This window comes from Ciconia boyciana, chromosome 3 (genome assembly GCF_034638445.1).
Source record: "Ciconia boyciana chromosome 3, ASM3463844v1, whole genome shotgun sequence".
Taxonomy (NCBI): domain Eukaryota; kingdom Metazoa; phylum Chordata; class Aves; order Ciconiiformes; family Ciconiidae; genus Ciconia; species Ciconia boyciana.
The window spans coordinates 78,175,535-78,198,998 of NC_132936.1; the positions used below are offsets into that span (position 1 = coordinate 78,175,535).

At 43.1% G+C, this 23,464-nt stretch overlaps 1 long non-coding RNA gene across 4 annotated transcripts in view; it reads left to right on the plus strand.

Moving 5' to 3' along the window:
- LOC140649273 (uncharacterized) overlaps positions 1-21,396 on the plus strand; it is a 34,662-nt gene extending 13,266 nt beyond the window's left edge. For all 4 annotated transcript variants that reach the window (XR_012041550.1, XR_012041551.1, XR_012041548.1 and 1 more), the window contains 4 exons: positions 5,915-6,122; positions 7,991-8,093; positions 18,944-19,006; positions 19,627-21,396. This is a non-coding gene — a long non-coding RNA (uncharacterized lncRNA). The remainder of the gene's footprint in view (positions 1-5,914; positions 6,123-7,990; positions 8,094-18,943; positions 19,007-19,626) is intronic.
- The last annotated feature ends 2,068 nt before the right edge of the window (positions 21,397-23,464 follow it).

A 23,464-nucleotide genomic window follows, 5' to 3' on the forward strand; every position in this document is an offset into this window, starting at 1 on the left:
CTCTCTTCCCCTCCTGCAGGTTATATTTAGTTTTAAGCTCTCTTGGCTGCTGCATTGATAGCTCCTTACCATTTCCACTGCAATTAATCAGAGCAGGGTTGATTATGCTTTTGTCTCTGACTGTGTAGATCAGGATCCTTCTGTCTAAAACGAGGAGACTTCTGCTGCCTGGGCACCCTGCTGCCTGGCCTATCCTATCCCATCCCATCCCACCCCATCCCGTCCCATCCCATCCCGTCCCATCCCTCCAGCATGGCCAGGCCGCCAGGCATGGCTGGATTCATGCAGGGGCTGTCGCTCCTGCACTGAAATCATGCGGAAGAGGGCTGAGGCAAAGGACAAGGCAAGCATTGTGGCTTTGGTGTGAGGAGATGTGAGATGGATGAAGCCACCATTTTAGGGAGCCTATTACCTGCTTTCGCGCTGCGGTATGAGGGGGAGATGTGAGGGGCTGGGGGGCTCTGCCCTGCCTGCTCTGCAGCACAGCCAGTCTCATCACTTTCAGTGCACTTCTTCAAAAGCTGCCTGAATACAGTATAGGGTAGCGCTTGTGTAATACGAACTGAGAAGAAAGTAGTTTTGGATAGAAAAAAATATTCATGGTAAAGAAGTGAGAGTCCCAAGGAGCTCCAGGTCCCAGCAGCCACTTCTAACAGCCCATGGGCTGCTTCCATCCCCGTTTCACAAGGAGCAGCAAGCATGGGGAGAAATCATGGGCCTGTCTGGGTCACCCTAAGGCAGCCAGGCTCTCACTGAGATCAGCGGTCATTTTGGGAGAGCATGAGCACAGGAACAGCTGCGAGGATGCGTGACACCTTCTCTGTATTTGGAGAGGTTAATTGAAAGAACAAACTGTAATTGCAGGAGTCCCCAGCATGGCCAGGCTATAGATATTAGCTTTGCTGGCTCTTCAGCATTTGCTCTTTTCCTTGATACTTCACAGCCTGTGAATCTGGCTAGAAGATATCTGCCATTTTAGAGTAAGGTGTGCCTGCGAATCTCAAAGCTCTTTAAAAATATGTGTTTAAACTCAGCACTTGTGGGAGTGACTGCTTCACAGGTTTGTAGTCTGAGGTGCGGAGGGGTTAAAGTTATTTGCCCAAAGACTTGAGATGCAGAGCTGAGCTGGCAGCAGGGCTGAGGAGTTGCAGTTCTTAATACACCACTCCAAGCACTTGTCCATAATCCCTCCTTTTCAGTTAGTAGCAAATGATAATTTATAACATTGCCTCTTAGGAAAGCAAGTGCAGTATTGCTCTCCAAAGCAACCCAGGTCAGAAATCTTCCAGTTAAACTAGCAAAAAAACGCAGAAAATACTTCTGAAGGACAGACGCACTATGCATCTTTTTCTTCCATCTGCCTGAACACTGGCTGTGTGATTCTGTTCTGGTTTTAAGCAGGACTGATAAGTTGCAACTCCAATTCAGCTTGCAGGGTGTAACATTTGATTTTGCTGTATCTTTGGTTAGAAGATCACATCCTTAATACACCCTTACTTGTCAAGCAACAGCTCTGTAGGCAGAGATGAAAGTAGCCAGAGAGAACACATTTCCTTTGCTCATATAGGAGATGACAGGTAACATGATCTTGACCTCTGAAAGTCAGAGACAGCTTTGAGGGTGGGTGACTTGAGCCAGGACTTCTGCTGATCATATAACAACAACACATGCTGGTGCCGTAACACAGACATGGATTAACTCTTCGGAGGAGATGTGTTTTCCCAGTTGGCACTAAATTGCATGGGGTCCTAACTCCTGTAAAGCTAGAACTAACTGGATAAGGGTATCCTGTATTGTTTGTAATTTCAACTGGTTTTTTTTAATAGGAAAAAAAGCAAGCTGATTCTTAGTAGATTGCGTTGCTAAATTTTTGGGTGGAGAAAGAGCAGCTCCTTGAGTGAATTACATCTTCAGATGATGTCGCAAGGACCATCACTTCAGGGTTTTATTGCTCCCTAAGTAATGTACCGTCTGCCCTTTCCCAGGCATCTAGTTTTATACCATCGACAAACAGCAGGGGAGCGACAAATATCATCTGCGGGACATGGTAAACTCATGCAAGTAAATGTGGCCATAAACTAGAAGTTAGCTAGTGCATTTACAGATGTTCATTCTAATCCAGATGCAGTACTGTACCTCAGAGGTCTCGCAGACGTAGTGCAGAAGCTGCTTTGCCATGTTGCATGGAGAATTGACAAAGTCACATGATGCTGTTTTTTCCATCTTTTTTTTCCCCAGCTGCTAAATTACATTATAACGCACTAAATAGACACTCAATATTTTCCTTATATAAATGTATCATGTAGCAATTACTGCAGTTAAACTCAGTGCGGGTATGTGATTGTAAATGGGAGGTGGCAATCAGTGTAATTAGAAAAGGAAATATGTGCCTGCAAAACAACCTCTGCATTACAATATTGCCCACACTATAAACACCCTACCACGTGGTGTGTCCCTTCTCAGTTACACAGTGTAAGTCCTGTGTTGATTCAGGCTTGAATTACACAGTAAATCTTGTTTGTGAATTTATAGACTGTCCCTTTGAAGGCAGAATTGTGCCAGCCTATTTATTTAAAGTCCTTTTTTCACTGCAGCAGCATGCTTTCGAGATGTAATACCTTATGCGCAAAATCCCTGAGTGACAGCAGCTCTGCAAGCTCATGATACTTATAATACATTACATATTATCAATAAAATGTTGCAAGACATGTCATAGATCTTATTAACATAACTTTAAATTATGGGTACAAGTTTGACCTATCTGTTGATGGATTAGAAGCAAAGCTTGGATTGTTAAACAGAAGTAAAAGGCTCAGGGCATCATTAAACAAACTGTTTCAAGTAAAATGTCTGTGTTTCGCCATAAAAAGTCAAAGCATACCTACAAAGTTAGCTGTCCCCAAGGCAACTTATAAAGTTTAAAGAAAACCAGAAATAGCTTTCAAGTCTTTTTTTTTTTTAAATTACATTTGCCATTGCCTTGATATTAATTATGATCCAAATTGCTCTTAGAGACCTTGACTGCCCTAAAATAGTTTGCTCTGTGCCTCGCCCCATCCCCCAAAGTAAACTGGATAAAATAAGCTCTGAACTGCCAGGAGATCTAGACAGCAACCAAACCTTTGGTACCGGTGACGCATAGATTGCCTGCCCCTTGTGTCGCATTTCTGAGTTGAGATTCATCATGTCAAGATTAGACAGTGCAGTGACAAGAAGGGTCCACACAGAGATTTAGAAGTGACTCCTCAGACATGCAGGAGTCTGTGCTGGCAGATTCAGCTGCAGAATTTGGACGTTAGGTCACAAACGAATCTTTAACAGATTTTCTCAGAAATTTCTAGGATGTTTGTGCATGCTTAGGTAGCTTGACTAGTTTTAATTTATGGAGTGGCTTTTGTTTTTTTAATTGTGGATCGTTTGCCACATCTCTTTGTGTTGTTCTCTTTGTGTTGGCACCGTTGTTCTCACTTTGGCAACAGGGAAAAATTTAAGGCAAGTCATTTAAGTGACATGCCTGAAATTATGTAGACGAACAAGGATAGAGCCAAGAACAGCTCATAGATGTCCTGTTTCCTAGCCCTCCATTTTATCCTGGAAATACTCCTTTTCTTCCAAAAGTGTCATTAGGAGTGGTCTTCTACAGGAGGATAAGTAAGGCTCTTTTCCCCCATGTTTTAACTGTTTAAAACATTGAATTTTATTTTTAGGATGTGAACTTCTGTTTTGGGGTTGTGGTGGTGTTTCCTTAGTCTAGTAAAGATGGGAGCTGGAAGGCAAGAAGCCCAGAAATGACTGCCTTTTTGCATTCTTTCTATAATATCATTTCTGGATCAAGTACAAAACTGTGACTGAGAGAGACCTCTTCCATTGACTTGGGAGGGAATGGAGAGAGACGTTTAAAAGAAATGTGTCCAGCTGGTGAGTAAGCTGGTACGCACCACTGAGTCGTTAGTAATGTTTATTCTATTAGAGTGGACAGTCTTTTGCTGTTGACGAAAAAGCTAACTCAGTCCATTACACATTAAATTAAGAGAACACACACATGCACCGTAATCACAACTCTCTCTCCCTGAGCACTGATCAGTAATAATTACCTTTTGGGTAGGGGGTGGAAGGAGATAACCTAAATACTTTCAGGTTAATTATTACTCTCCTGTGCTTAGAAAAATCCTAGCATTTTAACAACAGCAACCTTTCTGTGCCTGAGGTCCTTTGAGATCTGAAATTGGCAACAACAAAAGAACATATATCTTTGGATAACAGTGCTATAAGTCATTCTGCTGCTTTGGTGTTTGTTGTTTTTTTTTTTTAATCTCTCCCAGAGTGATGTAAAAAGCTTTCTTTGATGAGTTTAAAAATGTTAGTTTTCAGTCCTACAGTCTCGTATACAAATAAGAGCAGCTTGAGCCCTGCACTGGATTTCCCTGTCTCTTTCTGTTAACCTTAAAGTTCACTGTGCTGAAAAGTAATAGCATCCAGTTGTCAAGAAGCCAGAATAATGACATTTTGTGCCATTATTCTAATGTGTTTTTCACTGTGCATTTTCTTTAATTATTTGCATGAGTAATATCATTATGCATTCATGCCAATAAAATTCTGATAATTAATTTACATGATGGCAATTTCTTAATGATTTTGATGTCAAAGTTAATAGCAACATCTGATAGTTGATCTGTTGGTGCTGACATAAATTTAACTTTTAATGTATTAATGCCAAAACCAAGAGCAGCATCAAATTACATTGGAGAAAAATAAACATCCACTGGGTAAAAACTTCCGTGGAAAAGTCTTGATCCTTGCCCGAGGTTTATAGGTTCAAAATAAAACCAAGGCCCCTAGACATGATACATGTCAGATGTTTACTTTATCTTGCTTTATTTATTTATTTACATCAGTAATATTATTGATGCCTGATATTTAAGAGATTAAATTATATGATATCATATAAAAGATTATGTTCTCTTGCTGCCAGCTTCGTGCATATATTCCATATTTTAAAATGGAAAAATGCATTAATTAAACTTTTGTCTTTCTGGTTCTTTAAGCATGAACTGTAAACTGCTCTGCAGTGGGGGAATTTAGGACTGGTGTCTGCACCTGAATTTGTATCTTGGTTTGTGATTTCAGTTTGCATTGTGTGGTAATAATATCAGCAAAATAAACTTTATGTGGAGGCAAATATTGTTAATATCAGTAAAACAAGAAACAAAGTAATGCATAATAAGGTTTCAGTTCAATAGTTTTAGTATATTTTTACTACATGGAAGTGATGCATACATAAAGAGATAATTGCATGTGTAACGGTATATATGTACCTATATTTTTATAAACACTCATGTAAGTATTACAAGACAATTAACACAGAATAAAAACACAGTCTTTGTCCAGGTGTTCTGAAGATCTTTGTAGAAGTTTATAGGCATTTTATTTACTGGTTAAATATTTTAGTACACCTTAGTATTGAAAAAATGTATGTGAAACAAATTATGATAACCATGCAGTGGTGATGGTTGTTTTCCCTTTATTTTTTTAATCAAAAGCAAAGCCTCATTCCGTGACACAGTTGCTAACATAATATTTATTTCCACCCACTTCAGCCAGTTAAATGTATAGATGAAATGTTAAAAACCATTACAAATGAAATTGATCCTGCTGTGTATTTCAACCTTTTCCCCAATTGGCTTTTCATCAATGATATCCACCAAGGGAGTGCACATTTCATTTTAGATAGTGAGGAGATAATTATACAGCCTCAATTAGACCTTCCATTGCTGGACTATAAAGAGCTGCTAGTGCAGACCCACATAATTTGCCTCCAAAATGCACTCCCTTTCCTTCTTCAGTGTCCACAGGCAGGCTGTCTGTCCCTACCTGCTGAACAAGAAGCTGATGTTCTATGTCTGATTGCCTTTAGTCTGTCTTATCCTTGCCCTCAAAAACATGGGGACACATACATGCTTGAAGCCAACCCCCCCAAAACCAGACCTGTCAGTGAGGACCTTTTGCCTTGCCCGTCCTATGGAGATGAACATTGCTCCACCCGGAGACAACTTCTGCTGAACGATTTTAAGAGTTCCGCTGGCGACAGTGAAGGTGCAAAGAGATGGCAAAAGGAGGCCTAGGTAGGTGGTCTGCTTCTTAAATGTCTGCTTAAAATAGTTTACAGTGGAAGGCTAACTTTGGCCCTGATGCACAGCTGTCCCAAGGCACGTAAAGCATGCAGCTGCCTGGGAGACCTTTGACACAAGCACAGCTCATCTCCGAGCTGGCGGCAGCACAGCTGCTGCTCCCCCCTCCCTGCACCGCTTGCTGCCTGCCCCTGCTGAGCCAGCGCCCGAAAGGCAATGCCTGGCACCTGGCACGGAGAAGGACCCGATGGCCTAGGTCCCAAGGAGGTGGGAAGGGGAAGGGGTAGGAGAGGCAGCAGGAGGGGTCAGATGTGGGAGCAGGAGGCGCCTCTGTTGGGAAGAAACTGTCCGGTGTAAGGGGCCTGCCAGTAATAAAAGCAGATAGTCTGCTGGGAGGGTGAAATGGACAAATCCAAGTGGCTATGTGTGGTGCTTGCACCTTTGCAAGGGTACAGGAGATCTTTACCCATGCACGTGCCATCTGTGGATGCACACCATCTGTACACCCATGGGCCCTGTGCTGAAGTCCTCCCTTCCTCCTCCTCCTCCTCTTCACTTCTGGAGAGTGTGCTGGGAGGTAATGGTCTGGTGCTTAATTCCTCACACGTATTTCTGGGGAGCTGTACTTTGGTAGAAGCCTGTGGGATGAGAGCGACTTCCTTTGCTCAGAATTTTAAGCTGTCCCATGTAATGTACCATGAAGGTAGGTGTGCAGCTACACAGCTGCAAACTCCTGTAAATGCAGTGCTCTGGTGGAGTACAGGAGAAGACCGTGGATGAGAGGAAATGTCTGAGAGCCCTTGGATTCCAACCACCCTTTGTCAGGATGCACATATCTTGTAGCACATCCAGATGTTTAGACATAAGCTGAGCCCATCTTAACCTTTTGTTCTTAAAAGAGTATTGGGCTGAAGCAGATACTAGACATACAAGTAAGGACAGTGAGAGAGAAGGCTGGAAAAGAGTGATATATGGAAATGAGATTTTTTTGTTACATAGGTTTTGTCAAGCATGCTTCCTCCTCACACATTTATCTGTGGTGAAGATTTGGAGATGCTTTCCACTACCAGAATAATTTAATTTCAGAGCCTTTTTTTGGGGTGGAGGAAAGAAAAGGGAGAATTTCTTCTGTGTAAAATTACCCTGTATTAATTAAAGATTATTTTAATAATAAATTTTTAAAATAATATCATTTCACATTATGAGACTTTGAGAAATGGGTGGAATACTAATTGACTGGCCTTTTTCCTTGGTCTGCAGAAGGCATGGTTTTTAGCTGCTCAAATTTTCTTTGGAAACAGGTTAGTCAAGAACACATCTTGGTTTTAAGAATAGCTGCTTGTGCTGGGTTTGGCTGGGGTAGAGTTAATTTTCTTAGTAGCTAGCATGGGGCTATGTTTTCAACAGTGAAAACAGTGTTGATAATACAGGGATGCTTTAGTTACTGCTGAGCAGTGCTTACACAGAGTCACGGCCTTTTCTGCTTCTCACCCCACCAGCGAGGAGGCTGGGGGTGCACAAGGAGCTGGGAGGGGACAGAGCTGGGACAGCTGACCCCAGCTGACCAAAGGGCTATTCCGTACCATATGGCGTCATGCTCAGCATAGAAAGCTGGGGGAAGAAGAAGGAAGGGGAGGACGTTCAGAGTGATGGCGTTTGTCTTCCCAAGTAACCGTTATGCGTGAGGGAGCCCTGCTTTCCTGGGGATGGCTGAACACCTGCCTGCCCATGGGAAGGAGTGAATTAATTCCTTGTTTTGCTTTACTTGCGTGCACGGCTTTTGCTTTACCTATTAAACTGTCTTTATCTCAACCCACGAGTTCTCCCTTTTACTCTTCTGATTCTCTCCCCCATCCCACCAGGGGGAAGTGAGCATGCAGCTGTGTGGGGCTTAGTTGCCAGCTGGGGTTAAACCACGGCACTGCTCAACAAGAAACAGCAGTGTAAATGTTATCTTTATTCCAGGTGAGTAGAAAATCTCTTAAAAGCATTTCTGAGGAGTGTTAGCTTTGTGGGTTGATTGTTGGAAGGTGTAAGAAATATGACTGTGATTGTGGTTTGCACACTGAGTGACTCTCCCCCACAACCCAAATGGCTTTCTTGTGTATGGCATTTCAGAAAACCCTTTTTTTTTTTGCCTCTGAGCATGTGGAATGCCTGTGCAGAAAATATTTTTTTGGTGCAGGGCTTGTCATGAGTTGGACACAACATGTCTGAAATGTAGTGTAGGAGTTCGAAAGGGAGGTTTTAAAAATTCAGAGCTGTCTGATGACTGGGAGTATTACTAATGAAAATATGTTTGAGTTTAATGTTGAAACTAAATGTCCCATAGAAGAGAATGACATTAATTTCTTCCCTCCCCAAAATTCATACTGAAGTTTCCATAGCCTTAAATCTGGCCCAGACAACTCAACCTCTGAGTCAAAAACTGCTCCCTATGCCTCACATAAACACCCACGCCCAGGCTTCTCATATTATCTTCCATTTCTTCAGTCCGCTAATTATTTGCTACACCCGGTTATTGTGGGCTTAAATTAGCTCCCCAGTGACTCAAACATTTATTAACTGCTCCGGTGCCGGGAGTTCGGCATGTGCACGAAGGTCGGGGGCCTGGGATGTTGCAATAGAAGTTGGTTAGGACACAGATGGTGGTCTTTCTGCACCCTGAAGCACGGCAGAGGTAGCAGGGGTGCCACCTGGGGACGGGGCTGTGGCTGGGATGTCCCTGCCACCCCGATGTCTCTGGCTGCTTTGGCCATGGGGCTGTTGACAGCTGCTCTAATACAGGCCTGGCACCTAGGTGATTCTGGGACAACGAATCCCACTGAAGACAGCAGATCCCTTGTCCATCTCTTCTTGGCCATGCCAGCCAGCTGTGCCTCCCAAAGCCGGAGGGCCCTCCACCCGTCCCCTCCACCACCACGGAGGTGTGGAGTGCTCCACAGGAGGTGGGATGCATCTTGTCAGCAGCGTCCCTTTGAGTCATGAAGCCTGAGGGAAATGGCAGCAACAGTCCACTGTTGACTTTCTGTGATCAGCTGTGAGCTCAGAGGTGTGACTGTGGATATGATCTAACTGCTTAGGTCCTTAGCACAGAAGTTGATTTCTGCAAAGGCAGTAATTAGTCGGTAGGCAGCCTAGCTCCCAAGTACAATGCTCATTGTTTCTCTCCTTGACAGCTAGCTCAGGTTGGTTATTAACACAAAAAGAAGCTTTCACTTTGAAAGTCTTTTTGTTCCCTCCATCCTCCACCACTACATTTCCTTTGAAGAAACCACGCTGAACCACATTACACTGTGGCTGGGGTTGCAGAGCCTCATTAAGGTGCCATTTGACGCACTGGTCCACAAGTCTCAGACTGGACTAAGACCAGAAGAAGCAAGCGATGTGTTTTGGTGGAGGTAGCCTCTCAGTTCCTGTTGCATGCATTGCTGCACATTGAGCTGGGAAAAAGTTTTGCAGGAGAAGCCCACGTCATGTTACATGGCAGCCTTGTAACAACAAGAAACTTATTTCCTCTGGTACTTGTTGAACTGGGATTGATTATGCTGAGTTCTGTAACTGTTTGGATGTCTTAAGTCTGCAGACCACAAAGAGATTTCACTGTAACTGGACAGTTGCTAATGTCCATTTATTCCACTGTCTGTTACCCAAAGCTTTCAGTCATACAGTTTACTGACTAATTGTACCGAGCAATGTGTTTTTAATAGCATGTATATTTACAGTCTGTAGTACTGGAATACATAAAGCCTTAAAAAATATGCTATGTTTGACTCCTAAATCATATGATTTTACAAGGGGTTGTGTATATTTTTGCATCCACTTTAGACTTACACACATATAGTATTTCCAATTGTTTACATATGTTAGAATCTCTTGCATTTAAATAGCTCATTATGCAAATATTTACAAAATACATGGATATTTATTTTTACTGTACCCTCTATTCAATCACTGAGATGAGATTTAATGTCTAAACATTGTCTGCAGTTGCATGTGCAGTAATGAATTATAAGTAATTATGTACTATATACAATTATACAACAAAAATTACAGATTCAAAAAATATTAAAGCTGCAAAGCCGAGCACTCAAATTTATGGAGCATCAGAGGTAAGGTGCAATCCTAGTTCAACCCCCAATTATGCATGTGTGCCTTTTAACATGGCCTTTACTAGGCACATGCTGGTTGTCCCCCCAACTGCTGTCAGCTGTGATGGGTGCATGACCGTGTTGAGGGCCAAGGCTCCAGGCTCCGGCCAAGCCTTGGGATCAGAACAAGGCCAAATTTGCAATGTTTCCCAGACAAGAACTTTTCCCTGGATTTGGTCACCTAAGCAACTGACCTGGCTCAGCGAGTATGTTTCTGATTTTCCCACCCCAACAGCAAGAGCTTGCAGCAAGAGAACACCCTGCACTAATTCACCTCTCAGTCTAGAGCTATACACCAAGCAGGACTAATTTTGCATTTGAGACATTTTAAGGAGCACTGTGTTCTTGTATAATCAAAGACTGAGCCTGGAGTACATTCTGTTGAAAGGTTTTTTTGACCAGAATATCTTCCACCAGGAAATGCTGCTTTGTCGGAATTGAAATGTTTCATAGGAACATTTTGTTTGTGATGATATTTTTGACAGAAAAAAACGTGAGCAATTCAAAATCTGAAGAAGGTATTTCTTACTGCCAGTTGTTTCACTGTAGACCTGATTTCTTTTCTTTTGGTTTCAGAGCATATATTATTTATATTTACTACTCAAGGGTTAAATATTATCAAATCACTTGTACAGTGACCTTGAAATGTTTCAACCCTGTTAATTCTGACATTGTCCAATTTGATTATTAGAAGATTTCAATAAGTTCGGGTTTTAGTACGTATGCTTTTTAATGGCATTTGTGCATGCACGCTTTCCTATATTTTAAGAAAGCAAGCAAATCCCAGAAACTTAATTTCAGCAGAATTTATAACTGCTATGAGGACGACACCCAATCTAAAAAAAAAAAATTGGTTCAAGTGGATAAAGTTTGCCCAAGTTATAAGCAGCCAAAATAAATTTACAGATTAAGTTGAGTGATCTCAATAATAGATGGCATCCTTAGTTCCATCTATTACATTGCAAACAATTTGTCCTTGGAAATTTTTTTTCTCTGAAAACAGTTACGGTATTTCATTTTTTAAATAAAATAGTTCATAGAGAATTTGTAACACAAAAAGGGGATATTTGAAGCCAGTTTTTTTAGTGTTAGCTGAACCAGTGATGAATATGAAGTATACAACTGTCTACAGGAAAAAATTATTTCTTAAGCTAATTTATAGCAATATGCATGCTGCCTTTTAATAAAAGCCAGACTAAAGAGAAGTGCTCTTAAACTGGGGACAGGTTGGACTACAATAATACCATTTGGATAAAGATTTTTCAGGATGCTAAAATGAATCTGATCCCCAATCTTTTCTTTCCAGTTCACAAAACATTTTATAACTTCCTGGGGTGCTTATGCTAATTGACTTGTAGCTCAGCACATTCTGGCTATGGAAAAAGGTAAAGCAAAACAGTGATGAAGGAGACTCTCATGTAGGCAAGCTCCAGGAAATATTAGGAATCTTATTAAAAAGCAATGCTTTCATAACATTTCCTACTAAATAAATAGTATTTGGCTAGTGTCTGACATAACAGATAGCGATGCTCCAATTCATTACTCAGGTGCTGTCTCTGGAGACATTTGGAAACAGGAGTGCTCAGAGCAGGCGTGCTCAGAAGTGTAACCTGGGTAGTAAGAAATCCACCTCCATACAGGACACTGCAACAAGGACTTGTTTGGCTGTAGGCTTGACTACTTCTTCTGTGAAATATTAATTGGCTAGGTAAAAGAGATCACCCTGGTTTTCCACAGACCCTTAGACTGAGGTGGCCACAACCCCTTCCAAGGTTTTTTACCTTCACTTCTCTACTAGCTGCTTGTTGTGGATCTTAACAGAGAAATCAGCTTCTGATCTTCCAAGGACTGAGATTCTTGAACAACTTTCCTACAGACATACTGAGGGGAAAGAAAGCCAAGAAGGATTGTGAGGTGAATCTCAATGCATTTATGAAAGCGGTTATAGACCAGCTATCCCCGCAATAGCAGCCAACTGTGGTTGGTGGTTCAGGAATTTTCTTTGCTTGCCCAAGCAGACTTGTGGGTTGAACATGTGTTCTTGCTGCTAAGATGCAGGCCCAGAGGTCAGACGTGCCAGCCTTCACCCAAACGTCATTGGGGTTCTGTGTCTTCTGCCGGCTTCTCCTAGTCCTACTCAGTCTCACAATGTGGTGTTGGGAGAGTCAAGCCATGTACACATCACATTTTCTCATCTAAAACAATGGGAGAAGCATTCCAGAAACCATCGTTATGAAGGCAGTGATGGGGAACAGCTCCGAGATGCTTGAATAGAGTGCAGTAGACGTGCAAATCATTATGCCAGTAAACCTGCAACACAGAGTCCAGCGTTTGGAAGGCATCGAGCCAAGCTTTTCTACAGCCGCAGTGTGCTCTGCTCTAAGCTTAAGACTCACTTGGCTCCCCTGGCCCCCTCTCCCATCACTCCCGTCACAAACTCTGTTTCAGGTGGGAAGCAGATTGCCTTTAAAAAGAAAGAGAAAAAGGAAGTCAAAAGAACAGACACACCTGTGCATTTCACATGTGCTTTCCACCTACCCCTGCCATATAGCTACAAAAATGTTGTGTTTATTTATATATAAATAAATACACTTTTTTATCACTGTGACTTGTAAATAGGAAATGAAGTCACAATCCTCGAAATTATAATGGCAGGCACACAAAGACACAGTTGCTGGCACGGAATTCAATTAACAGATAGCAATCACCCTTGGGTGACTGTGTGAGGTGGAAATATACAGGCATGCTAATAAGTAATATCTTAAAGCCAAGGCGTTTATCAGCCAGCAGCCAGACATGGGCATAAGTGTGGGCAGACAGCACTGCTCTGGGATATTTAATAAACCCGCTCTCTTCATTTGAGGATTTGTGTTCAATCATTTGGTAACATTTTAGAAACATCCAGGCTGGGAAGCTTCTCAAATGGAACTGCTTAGGTCAGAAAATGTAGAGAGTTATTTACTGATACTAAAATAGCCAAAGGAACAGAGTGGATTCTAGGTAATATTAACAAAATTCTTTGTTGCCATCTTTTTGACCTTTTGAGTTTCTGGGGTATGCCTGCTACGTGAATCACAGCCTTATCTGGGGAAACATGCAGAAGGCGTTCATTAATACTGGGAAAGCAAATGATTGAACTGCTGTTTAAAATAAAATGTTTAACTCTTTTTTTGCTTGGTTGAAAGCCTAAAGCTAAAATAGTTTTCTTCTAGGCTCCTTGAACTTCAATTTGCATTGCATTTTGGGCTTTCAAAGGCTTCAGGCAGGCCAAGATTTGTCATCCACTGAAAGATGTTCAGTTCAAACTTTCTCATCAGGGCTCTCTTTGTGCCACAGCAGTCGGGTGAATTCGCAGGACTGCTTTGCATGTCTAAATACCGCTGCTCGGAGGAAAGGCAAATCCAGAAGCAAAGTCATGGGTTTCTTTAAAGGAAGGCAGTTCAACTTAGTAAGATATTTTTTAGGAGCTTCACACAGAAGAAATGTAAGGCGTGATATTAGTACATTCTTGGGTAACTCTCCAGGGTTAAAGCATTCATCAAATGAAAGCGGTTTGAAGCAGGACAAATGGAGGCCAGCCAGCCTAGTCATGGGGCATGCAGGAAGCAGCATATGTCAGCCATCATCAAGGAAGGCTGGAGGCTTTTGGCTAGGAAGCAGGTGGTGTTGCCGGTAGATGTTCTCACTGCTTTTGGTTTTGCCTCTGCTCTGAGTGAGCAGTCATGCTTTTGTGGTCATCAGCTCTGCTCTTGCAACCGGGCCAGCGGCGGCGGGAAGTCCGCGGTGCATCCACTCCTGCCGCGAGAGCAGGGCGTCCCGCTCTGAGCGCGCTGCCTCGGGAGACCGTGAGACCGGGAGACCCGTTGGCTTGGGTGCCTGCTTTGGTGTGAACATTTCTGATGTCCATGCAGGCTCCGGTGGTCCCCAATAGCTATGTAGCAGCTAAAGCGGTGGGGTGATTGTCCGATTTGCAGTCTTAGCAATTTTGCTTTGTCAAAGGACTCATCAAAGGCACAGGTGAGCTGAAACAAATGTTAAAGACGGGCTGTGGACCTGCTACAAGCACCCTCTAGCAGGTGCTCTCAGTACCTGCTCCTTTTCCCGGGGCATTGACGTGATGTACAAATCAGTGGCCGGAGTCTCCTCTGCCAGCCATTTCCCAGACTGCTGGCATGCAGCCCAGCCTGGGCTGTGCTCAGGAAGCTGTAAAGTGGCTCTGAATAGCTGCTGTGAAGCTGTCCCCGCGCTGCTCCTGTCACAAAGAGTTTTCAGTGCCCACCTCGCTAATGGATGGGTTTCTCCTATACAGAGTGCCGAACAATGTGGTGATACATTCAGGTTTTATTAGTGTGAGTTTAGTGTGGCCGCATTATTCATAATGGCAACACCACAAGAGAACTGCACAGTTCATCCCAAACGGGAGACCATAAATCCTGTAAGCCACGCAGCACCGTCAAATGGTGTGTTTTCACCACTTATTTTGCAGGAAAGCTATTTGTATTCCCTCTGTATGTAAACCCAAGCTGTCTTAATATTGCAAGCCCAAACTGTGTTGGAGGAGGTAATGACAACAAAAAATTGCAACCAGTACATTTTAGAAAACTCAGTCATAACTCCGCGATACCAAGGCTCGGTACGCACTGCCAAGTAAGAGGGGAGCGAGAGCGGTGGCAGGGTGGCATGCCAGCTCCGGCACGCTGCTGGAGGGGCTCAGCCCTTGCCCATCTGCGAGCTATGGCAGTGGAGCCCTGCGGTTGCTTCAGGACTGAACATTGATCCCCTTTGCTGGGAAGCGTGCATGTGCGGATCTGGGTACGTGTGGGACAAGGAGAGACTTTGTCTCTCTGCTCGCGCGGTTTCCTTTTAGAGACAGCAGCTGCAGTAGCGGGGTGCGTGAAGTATGCACAGTGGAGATATGTTAGTGGGCAGAGTGTAGGTAAGTAAGTTGGTCAAAAGTTCAAGACAATTCTAATTTACTGTCAGGAGGACGCATCACCTGCCTGACATAAATCAGGCTTTGCAGGCATCAGGAAGCAGTTCAAGCTATACGTCGATTTGCTGCCATGCTTTCCTGCGGAGACTGTCACTGAGGGAGCCAGCCTGGGTTGCAAGGAGAGCAAGCAGCTGCTCGGGAGGAGCCGGGCTGGAGCAACTGCCTCGCTTCACGTAGGAGCCAGGTGACTGCTAGGGAGACGAAGCTGACTTTTGCGTGCTTCTGCTCTTAACCTAGTGACCCAGAAACGACGAGCTACACAAGCTATTACCAGCCTTTTCAGCTACTGCCTCTTGTAAAACTCCTGCCCCACTCCAGCAGCCTTCGCAGGGCCTGGAAGCTGGGCAGCAGCTGCCCCCTCATCACCCACGGCCTGAGCACTTTTTCTGTGATACCGCACAGCACTCATTACAGGAAATGTTCATGAGAAGAACTGTGTGTATTCTAGATGGTGAGTGTTATTAGTTGACTCAGACCCAATGGCTCATGAGAATTACAGAGCCACCTCTTGTTACTTTTGAGAGAATATTTTCTGAATTTGTGGAGAGCCCCCACTTTCTCTCCTGCATCCACACCCTTTTGGGTACAGCCATGAAAGTAATTAACCCTGGGCTGAGAGAGGAACCTCTGATTTCCCAGATCTTGCATCTGAAGCAAACTCCCTGCGCTCCTCCAGTTACTTTGCTGTTGGTATTGACACTGGAAACGCTGACAGCAGCTACTAAAGGTTAAGCGCATTTGTAGAAAATCAATAGCGTGATGCCCCCTTCTCCCTCTCCCCTCAGCTTCTGAGGGGGAAAATGGCCCCTAGGTACATGAAGAATGTTAAGTTAACATTTCTCTAACTAAGAACACATGCATTTAGGCAAGAGGCTTAGAGGGTATCTTTTACGATCCTAGTACAGCGACGCTCCTCTTCTTTCAGTGCTTGGAAGAGCAACTGAGGTTTCCACAGCATTGGTTATTATGCAGGGCATGTGTTTTAAAATGTTAAGTACCTTGATTGTCTCTCACATAGCTAGTGCTGTCAGCAGTTTGCACAGTGCTTTTATGTGTCTTTTTCCTCCCTGAAATACCTGTGTTCAGTTCAGAACTGATTCTGCTTCTGAAGCAATTCATTAAACATCTTCAGTGCACCACTTCTGTGAAGAGGTCAATTTGTTCCTTCTGCCTAGCGATGCAAAACTCTGGGCTTCAGTTGGTAAATGCAAGTATTAGATGCATTTCTCGCTGTTTAACTTACGCTTTCCTTCAATCCATCTTCTCTAGCGATCCCTTCCTTTAACGTTGGCATTTATTATTCATGAAATGTGGAGACTGATGCTACCATATCAGTCTAGGGCAGGTGCAGTTGGGTAGCCTGGCATGCACACACTCCTTTGTTCACCCTCTTCTGGAGGAGACATTTTTCAAAGGCGAGAAAGTAGTTGTTTCTTTTTCTTATGTTCCTTTGTCTTTCTTACAAGGTGTCAACGTGGTGGTGGGTTGGTACTACTCATGTGATATGGTTCCTGGAGCACAACCAGCCTGAAGGTGATTCCTAATGCAGCTCATGCATAGGCTGCTGGATACCTGTGGGCTGTCTCTGGCTTTTGGTCCTCTCTGAGGTGGCCTCTCTGGCGGCTAAAAACAGCACTCTGGAAGGAGTCCTATCCCCAAAACCAATTTTGTAAGGTTTTTTCCTTGCCTTACTGCTTGAAGAGTGGATTCATCCATAAATCTTCAGGGAGATGTTATATATAAATCCTCACCCCTGCACCCTCCCAGGTCCAAATGCCTCTCTGTATCCAACACAATAGTTGTTGCTGGGGGGCTTTTTTGTGTGTTTGTTTGTTTTTTAATCTGGATTTCTAAATTGACCTGTATCACATCTGGACATACTAGATACAACAGGGTTATTATTAAAAAACAATTTTTAGGCTGGATGGAGGTGGACCAAAAGTAAACTTTGCCTTGATCTTGCGAAGTTCCTAGATAAATGGTTTTTTTTTTCCCTTTTTTCCATAATTCTTACCATTGTTCTGGGGGCACTTTTATTTTGCCATTGCAGCTAGGAATATGGCTTATGGTGTTTGGCTAGCCCACCAGTTCTGGAGGGAGCACATTTACTGAAATAAAAATTGGTAGGTCTTCATAAAGTTATCCAGAGGACCTTGGTCAATGTTCAGTGAATAGGCCTGGTACAGCAGATCCTGAAGTAAATGGGACCATTTCTGTTGGAATATCAAATATATTAATTAAACTGTCATCCAAAGACAACTATGGACATACAGAGTTGATATTTTCTCTGAACAGTGATTTCTTTAGTTAAATTCTTTTATTGCTTATTGCAGTAGTTACAGCTTTTTTGGCAAGATTTTTATTTAATGTAAGTGATTGAATATAATTTTCTGGGCTGTAGTTTGCATATGATATAGTTTCTGGTCGGAAAACTGTAGGGTTTTTTTTTTTCTTTTTAATTTTTTTTTTTTTTTAGACAAAGTCAGACTGTGAATTTAAGAAGCAAAACTGATTGCAAAAAGTACCTGGAGAGCATAACTCAGTGGGTACTTCAGAAGTAACTACACACTTGAGTGCACCCACAGTAAGTTTGCAGATGACACCAAGTTGTGCGGGAGTGTTGATCTGCTTGAGGGTAGGAAGGCTCTAGAGAGGGACCTGGACAGGCTGGATCCATGGGCCGAGGTCAATTGTATGAGGTTCAGCAAGGCTAAGTGCCAGGTCCTGCACTTGGTCACAGCAACCCCATGCAACGCTACAGGCTTGGGGAAGAGTGGCTGGAAAGCTGCCCAGCAGAAAAGGACCTGGGGGTGTTGGTTGACAGCTGCCTGAATATGAGCCAGCAGTGTGCCCAGGTGGCCAAGAAAGCCAATGGCATCCTGGCTTGTATCAAAAATAGTGTGGCCAGCAGGACTAGGGAAGTGATCGTGCCCCTGTACTCGGCACTGGTGAGGCCGCACCTTGAATACTGTGTTCAGTTTTGGGCCCCTCACTACAAGAGAGACATTGAGGTGCTGGAGCGTGTCCAGAGAAGGGCAACGAAGCTGGTGAAGGGTCTAGAGCACAAGTCTGATGAGGAGCGGCTGAGGGACCTGGGGCTATTTAGCCTGGAGAAAAGGAGGCTGAAGGGAGACCTTCTTGCTCTCTAAAACTGCCTGAAAGGAGGTGGTAGCAAGGTGGGGGTCGGTCTCTTCTCCCAGGTAAGAAGTGATAGGACGAGAGGAAATGGCCTCAAGTTGCGCCAGGGGAGGTTTAGACTGGATATTAGGAAATTTTACTTCACCGAAAGGGTTATCAAGCATTGGAACAGGCTGCCCAGGGAAGTGGTTGAGTCTCCATCCCTGGAGGTATTTAAAAGACGTGTGGATGAGGTGCTTAGGGACATGGTGTAGTGGTGGTCTTGGTAGTGTTAGGTTTACGGTTGGACTCGATGATCTTAAAGGTCTTTTCCAACCTATACGATTCTGTGATTCTGTGATTCTGTGATTCTGTAACAGACTCTCAGAACTAGTAGCTTATGAAAACTTTGCAATTATATTCCTCCTGATATAATAGTATTTTCTTTCTTTCTTTTACCATAGGAAGGGTCTGTAGAAGTAGGTACTTGAATCACTAAAAATGTCCAGTTCTCAAGGATGCTGACCAACTCATCATTCTTTGTTTTGATTCAGATGATTGAATATTTTCAGCCTGTGGTTCATTTCCAGACAAACAAAACCAAAAAAGCCTGAACAGTAAGTGATGCCTCACATTTCCTGTTGGAAAAGATTTCAAAAGCTCATAAAATGTCTCCAGCCCATACAATATATCACGTCATATTAATTTATGGTAGTCAATGAACAGTCGGAAATGGTGGAGGAGAGAGATGGAGAGCCTATAATATTCTGCTTTATTCAGAACTGTATATCAGAGTGCTTTTTTTTCCTTTACACACAAGTCAGACACAGCATCTCCTCTTCCTTGCTTCAGGAAAAGAAAGAAAGAAAGAAAAAATCCACATATTTGTATTATATTATGTTCTCCAAGTAGCAAATTCCCTCTGCCAACTATCTGTGGGTGTGCAGCCCTTCCTCGGGAACATGCTGTATCTTCTGAGTTCCTGTGTTTGCGATATCACAGTGCTTTTGCTCTGCAAAGCCATGAATGGGGCCATTATGAGGGGCTGCTAGATAATTAAGATTCTGAGAGGGGTAGGCTGCTAAAAGCTTGTTTAGTGAGGAAATTACAAGGCCAATAAAAAAAATGTCTTTGCAAGTTCCGATTGTATTCTTTTCTTCTGGGGGTCTAATTTTTCAAGGTCTGGCTGGATCATGTTGAGGTTTTCTTTCATCCCTTTTTTTTCTCTCCACAACAGGAGCTGAGGCTGGAATCTAAGTCCAAGTTAATGAAGCTGCCTCAAAGTTGAGGAGGGAGAGAATAAACCACAGCTCTGAGGCACAGACCACTGGAGATTCCTCTTTCAAACCCTGCCTCTGCCGCTCACTGGAGTTATTTGATTTGGGAACAAGATAAGAATTCACAACATCTGATTTGTAGAAATAACCCGGAGGAAGGAAAAACAGTCAGAAATACTAATTTCAGATATCATTTTCATTTCTCAGTTTCCTAATAGTCTTTCCCAGCTCTAATGGCATTAACCAAATATAAAGCACAGACTTCAGGGAAGTTGTGCACCGACTGACAAATGCATCTCCAAATAGCCCACAGTTCAGCACTTCTTATTCTGTCAATACTCCGTGACCAGGGAACGTTTGGAGCATAATTCTCTCCCAGTTATTCATCTTCTCCCTTTCTCTTTTTTCTTCTTTTTTTTTCTCCTGGTAAGAAATACACCTGGCAATTCATTGCTGATTTCCCGGGAGTGTTATTCATGCCAGTTTATTTATGTATTTATTATTCATGTGCAAACTATTGAAGTTCCTTGTGGTAACCTGCAAATCAAACTGATAGAGGCAGAGGGTTGGCCATCACACCAAGTGCTGTAGAGTCGAACGCAGGCATCGTGGCTGCTATTGCACCTAAGCGTGGGGGTGTGAGGAACAATTTGGCCTGCCTGGTGCTTGGGACCACCCATGCCTTAGCTAGAGTTGGTAGAGAGAAGTAGTCAGCATCCTTAAATTAAGCAAACCTCTGCTATAAATGCCTAATCGTGGCAGTGGAGCAGCTTCCGCTATTGACTGCACGGGTGTCTTCTTTCCTCAGTGTTGTAATGTATCATGGGCAGGCAACAGGAGTAAATTTATGGCTAACTCCTTCACACGCTCAAAGTTTGGGCTTCAGATTTGTATTGATTAAAGTCAGGGTGGTGTGTGGAGGGCAGGGCCACCGTGCCATTTAGCCATTGCTTCTCCCCGGAGGCAGTGGTGCAGCCAGGGCTTTTGGTGCAGCCCTTGATGGTGACGCCCCACGGCCAAGGGGGACCAGGAGGCAGCGGCTCTCAGTGCTGGACAACCCGAGGAAGGTTTGTGGGGTGGGTGTGTGTCCTGTGGGTAACAGCATGGGGGGAGACGGTGGCTCCCCAAGCCGGACACACAATGGGTATTAGCTAAGCTCACCGTAGTCACGCTCTTTTGCTGAAACACAAGACACCCGTCCCCCATCAAAAGTTCAGACGCACGTGCTGCCTGTTGCCATACACTCAAAATTTGGGCTGCAAAATTTTGTGCTGATTACAGTTATTTATTAGGATTGTGTTTTAATAATTTTCTCTGGAATCTTGTTCTGCATGCCTTCACAAGGATTTAATTGTCTTCAACAGGCCATTTAATACAACTGTGTTTTAGCATGCTAGCGTAATAATTTATTGTGTTAAAGTGTCAGAACTGCAACTAGGAGAAATCTATATTAAGGCTGATAAGAAAGGGACTTGGAATGTGGTCAATTGCAAAATAAAAAGCGTCTCTAATATAGCACTTGTTTCTAAGCTCCCTTCTTCCTATTCCTGACTTTTTCACCAGTATTTCTGATAATTTATACACATCCCTGTTACACAGTCCTTTGTTACTGTGTGAAAACCCTACACAAACAAGGTTCATTGATTACACAGAGGAAGAAGATAAATTCCTGTCAAATGCTTAAAGAAATGGAATCAAAAGAGTTGTCATTTTTCTGTATTGACGTAGTATTTTCCCCTTTCATAACAGAGGATAAAAATGTGATTTCAAAATTGTTGTGTTCCTTTGCATGGTATATTGGTTTCCATATGGTAGGAATCTCAGTGGGAATATGCTGATTTACACTAGCAGAAGTCCTAGTTACTTATTTCAATGCCATCTTGCTATGTTATCTTGGTAGAGACGTAATGTTCCTGTGTTTTTCATGTAACCTTGTCTCATCTGCAAAGCTCAAATGTCATTGCCACTCCAGGAAAGGTTACTGGTGAGAAATGTTTGAGCTTTAAATGGATTCTTAATTTTGAATAGGACCCATTTTTTTATGTGTTGAAAACCAGGCTTAGATCCAAACACCTCTGAAACTTGAGAATATTCAAACTTGGAGCTAGACTGAATTGTGCAGCTTAAATCTATTTCTAATATATAGATAATTCAGTGTGCAAAGAGTGTACGTGCACACACACATGGTGTATGCACACACACGGACACAATGCACATACTGATACATACCCATACAAATGTATGTGTCTTGCTTCAGGGTTGTACTTGGAAATAAGTGACTTCTTTATCTTCCACCAGAATTCCATCAGCATTGAGTATATTTCCTAAAAAAGAATTCAAATTTTAAAAGTTTTTAAATAATTTCTTGAGTAGCTAAAGAAGTTACTGATGGAAAAAAAATCAAAGGAATCAATTGCGGGTTTTTGGAAAATCTCTCTCATTGCCCATAAGCTAGTTTTTAGACATGTCTAAATTGCTTCTACATAACTAGGGTATTTTTAACTGTTCATTAGTTCCTTATCATTGTTCTGTACTGATGCCAATATAAGATTTTGATTTGAGGAGGACCACAATAAAAAGGAGGTCCCTTTTTATGTGGCTAATGCAATGTAAATAATTTAAATGTTGGAAGTGTGAAACAGTGATTGGCAGGAGGAGGGAAAGGATGTTGTGTGGGCTGGATGGCAAAGCAGGGAATCAAAATGTGGAAATGAAGTAGACGTAGAAACATTCCGGTTGTTTTGGAGAAAATCACTGTCTGATTTTTGGTTTTGCAGAAACAAAGACAGGGTGGCCTGGATTTGAATCCTGTTTTACCAGCAAATCCAGCATTCAGGATCGTTTGCATAACCAATTCCAGCTTTGGCTCATGTCTGTTCTGAATAAGCAGTTAAGCAGTTTGGGTATTTTTCAGTTCCCTGTGGGCTGGCAGAGAAAAGATATGCAGCACAGAGGACTGAAGGAGATGATTTGTTTAACTTCTAGCCTGTGTGATGCATCTCCCTGAAGGTAGCAATGTTCAGCCACCCTCATTCCCAGTACTGCCAGTGTACCAGGCAGAAAGTTCTGCTCTTGCAGAGGGAAGATCTTCAGCTCTCAGTGCTTTGAACACCTATTTACAAAGGTTTTAAATAACTTAGGAATGCATTAGAGCTGTCTCCTAAAAACTGGGAGCACTCTGAGCCTGGTGCAGGTTCCAGCTTGGTGAGGGGGTCTCCAGCTGACACAGGAGAAGCAGGGAAAGCAGCCAAGCATTAAGTAAGTCTCCCCAAACCCTCATCTCTAAGTTGGTGCTAAACCTCTGCTGTACTGCAGACTTTTCCTATGAGAGTACCCAAATGTATCGTTAGCACCCAAAATCACAGGAGCCAGTTCAACTGACTTTCATCAGCAGATTTGTGGCCATGGGGGTTTTCTGGGTTTTTTCCCATCTGGATGTGACTTTAGAGCAGGACACAAGTCTTTAAAATGGAGAAAAGCTATCGTCAGATTAATTTTCTCTCTCACCCATGGACACACACAAGCTTAAAAAAAAAAAAAAGACTGTGCTGTTGAGGAAGTGCAAGGCATGGTGTTAGTCATTTTAAAAAGGCAGATATTTGGTTAATGCCAGCACTTCAAAGAACCAGGCAAGACTGCATCCCCCTGGTGCAAAGTGCCCTGCAAACACAAGGTATGAGACAGCTCCTGCCCCCAGGAATTTGCCTTTGCTGTTCATAACCTGGGCAGAGGGAGGATATCGTGCCTGAGGCAATGCAAGGGGCTAACTGGAAAGCTGAGAGCAGAACCCAGATCTCC